This window comes from Chrysemys picta, chromosome 2, assembly GCF_011386835.1.
Source record: "Chrysemys picta bellii isolate R12L10 chromosome 2, ASM1138683v2, whole genome shotgun sequence".
Taxonomy (NCBI): domain Eukaryota; kingdom Metazoa; phylum Chordata; order Testudines; family Emydidae; genus Chrysemys; species Chrysemys picta.
Window position 1 is genome coordinate 122324028 of NC_088792.1, and position 3862 is coordinate 122327889.

General features: G+C 46.9%; 1 protein-coding gene across 3 annotated transcripts in view; it reads right to left on the bottom strand.

The window, feature by feature from the left end:
• Window positions 1-3862, bottom strand: part of GABBR2 (gamma-aminobutyric acid type B receptor subunit 2) — an 877787-nt gene that overhangs the window by 774192 nt on the left and 99733 nt on the right. The window lies entirely within an intron of this gene.

The following is a 3862-nucleotide window of genomic DNA, read 5'->3' on the forward strand; positions in this document are numbered from 1 at the left end:
AGCCGGGGGTGCAGGGTCTGGAGGCTGCCCGGCAAACCCGTGAAGCCGGTAGTGCTCGGGCTTCGGGCAGCCCCTATGCCTCCGGACCCTGCGCCCCCGGCCGGACACTTCCCCTCCCAGGCTCCAGCTGCTGTGCTCCTCCCCTGACTCAGACTTTGGCTCTGTTTAAGAGCCGAGCTGCCCGAGCCAGCGCTACCGGCTTCGGGCAGCCCCCGTGCCTCCGGACCCCAGCCGCCGGAGCAGAGCAGCTGGAGCCCGGGAAGGGAAGTGCCCGGCCGGCGGCTTGGGGTCCGGAGGCACGGGGGCTGCCCGAAGCCGGTAGCGCTGGCTTGGGCAGCTTGGCTCTTAAACAGAGCCGAAGAGTCAGGGGAGGAGCAGAGCAGCTGGAGCCGGGGAGAAGAAGTGCCCACCTGGTGGCTGGGGTCCGGAGGCAAGGGGGCTGCCCGAAGCCGGTAGCGCTGGCTCGGGCAGTTTGGCTCTTAAACAGAGCCGAAGTCTGAGTCAGGGGAGGAGCAGAACAGCCATGGAAGGGGAAGTGCCCGTCCGGTATTTTTCCCGGACACGTTCAGCTTTTTGGCAATTCCCCCCGGATGGGGGTTTGATTGCCGAAAAGCCGGACATGTCCGGGAAAAACCGGACGTATGGTAACCCTACCTTAGCACGGAGCTGGAACAGAGCCTTAGCTCCCTCATGCATTTATCAACAGAGCTGTGCCAAGATGGGAGATTGGGAGGGAAGTAATCTGTACCTGATAACGGAGTGTTGTAGATTATTTCCCCATAAGAACTGTAAAGAAATCAGCTACACAGCCTCTCTCTCTCTCTTTCTCTCAGGGCTCTTCCCGGGGGTGGCATAGTTACCAATTACTCAGAAGTATAGCGTTGACTTAATCTACTCTTCCATAAATGTCTGCTAGCACCCCTTGATGTCTCTTTGCATTGCTGCTTCCCAGGTGTCCCCTGTTCTTAACAGTCAGACTAGCTACACAGATTATTTTTCACCACAAGTATTAGTGTGTGTTGTTTCAAGGTGAATGCTCATTTGTTATTTCCTACTTAGATCCCTTTATTCTTCTCTCCTCACAGCAGCCTTGTGTAGATTGGACAGTGAACCCAAGAATAAAGTTCACAGACACTTTTTTGGTTTCTATTTGAAATTCAGGTTTACAAAGTAAACTAGTTAATAAAGATTTGGTAGGGAAAATTCTGAACTGTCACTACATACTGGCCAGCCATCCTCACTCTCTTCTCCCTCAGCTATGTCATTTGGATATGCATTCTGAGCCCACATGTTCTATTCAGAGGGCCAAATCATACCTGCCACTATAGAGGGGAGGGGAGGATCAGGATGAATCTATTACTTTTGCAAGGGTCAGCAGCAGTTCTCAAACTTCATTACACTGTGACCCCCTTCTGACAACAAAAATTACTACATGACCCCAGGAGAGGAGACTGAAGACAAGCCCACTTGAGCCCCACCGCCCCAGGCCGGGGGGCCAAAACTGAAGCCCAAGGGCTTCTGCCCTGGGTGGGGGGCGTGTAACTGTAGGCGTTGGCTTCAGCCCTCGGCAGTGGGGCTTGGGCGTCAGACTTGCTGGGACCGAGGGCCAACACCAGCCACGGCAACCCCATTAAAATGAGGTTTCAACCCACTTTGGGGTCCCAACCCACAGTTTGAGAATCCCTGCTCTACAGGATCAGTGAAGGAGGGAGGATAATGTTTGCCCCAGCCCATCCTGTCTCCTTTTCTCATGGAGACTTCAGACCCATGGGGAGCATTCTGCAGGGTCCATAGCAAACGGATGGTGCTACAGAGACAGCTATGTCCTATTCTGCACTGAATTTGATAACAACACCCATGGAGAAACCCATCTGCAAGGAAAGACAAGGAGGTTCAATCCTCCCCAGATCTCTGCATACTCTAGGACTGTGAACTTCAGAGTGCTTTGGTCTGCACCATACAGGACATATAAAATGGAAAAGAGCAATGAGCGGGGAGGCTGCCAGACATACCAGTCTATCATTAACATGTTAGAAGGAACAAGCATGTTTGGAAGCTTCTCTTACCCCCCTGCACTCTGTCCATTTCAAGTTCAGAAGAGCACCTTGGAAGGCTCTGAATATTTTAATGGTTGCAATAGGTGCTTGTTCCCCAATTAGCAAAGGAGAAATACTGCAAATGCAGCCATTCATTTGAATATAAGAGAGTATTCCATTGAGGATGCTTGTTATGATCAGCAGAGACAACTAAAAATATAGTGCATTATTTCCTGTCTGCATATGGCTTTAATTATTTTATTTGGAATACTAAGGAATTTTACATGCTAGCTGGAAACAATCCAAGAATCTCACACAATGTATCAGATTAGTCATACAGAAAAATCTTCAGGTTTTGTTTTTGTTTTATATTCCTTCTTTCTTTCCTCACATAAGTGATTGAATGAGTTTTAAAGTCCTTCAGTAAAGCTGTAAATAGCTAACTTTAGCATATCTTCTAGATACTCCTTATCCAAAACGGTAAAAAACTCCTATTACTAGTTTGTATTATATGCCCCCTACATGGATTAAGGTATGCCTGCAAGATACTTTCATTTCAAAGACAGGCTAACAAACAGTTTTCTAGTGCATTCCTTCTATTGCTAGCCTGAACTAATGATGTTGACTGTCACTCAATAGCAAACTAATAATATGTATTGATTTACTGAGTGTCACATTCCGGTGAGCAATCCAGACCAGTGAGGGGTTGTGTCATCACCTGCCCTGTAACTCTGGGTGCCTCACAATGCTTTGCTATTGTAGGTCCCAACCTGAGCCACTCACAACCAGCCTACCAGAATGCAGGTAACACCCTGAGTGTCTGTGCAGAGCTACAGACCTGGTCCAACATGTCTGACCCCAGCAGCCTGCCAGCAACACTCCAGTCACTCTGGCTTCCACCACCCTTGGTTACAACTTGCAGGGTGACCCCAATACACTCCCAGTCCCAAGTTTTCCCCAAAATGTATGTTTTACAATGTCCAGCCCCCTCCTGGGCAGTTCAGATATCAGAGGTCCATTGCCCCTGTATGGCATCAATATTCACCAGTTTGCTACTTTAACTGGAGTTACCAAACAGTTCAGTTTAAACACAGAAATGGATTAGTTTTGATTAAAAAATTAAACAAGTTTATTTAACTACAAAGGTATAGATTTTAAGTGAGTACAAGTATAAGATATTAAAGTCAGAAATGGTTACAAGAGAAATAAAGCTAAAACACTTTCTCATAGCTAAAACGTAACAAACCAGACTTGGTTCAAGATAAAATCCTTACCACATGTTCCCAGCAACAGCACTGACCAAATTTGCAGGTCAGGATCTCCCTCCCCCCAACAAAGTCAAAGGGCTACTTCCTTTGTCTTCTTAGGTATAACAGAGATAGGGACAGAGGCCTTGCAGTGTTTTTGCCCCCTCACTTTTATAGTCCAGTCACCCTTTGAAGTGGTGACTGAGGATGACTCCTTTTCTGAGGATTACTCTTCAAATCAAAGTTTATTCAAACAGTAAAGGAGGCAACATGATATCTGTGGTAAAGGAGGATCCATTATCTTTCTTCTCCTCTATGTTTGCTGAAATAAAGACTTTCCTTGTCGCCTGCCATTTCCCCCTCTTGCTGTCTCAAGGACCCTGTTTACTACTTATATGTAAATCGAGGTAAAAACCTCCTTTGTTTAGGATAGACCTGTTTAACAACTTTTGCCTAGGGCTGTGTGGGTTTGAACATGTGCTAACAACATAATACAGGGGGAATTCATAAATGTTACATAAAAGTTGCCATATATATTTCACCATGATATTATTGACCAGCAAGGTATTAATTTTCAAA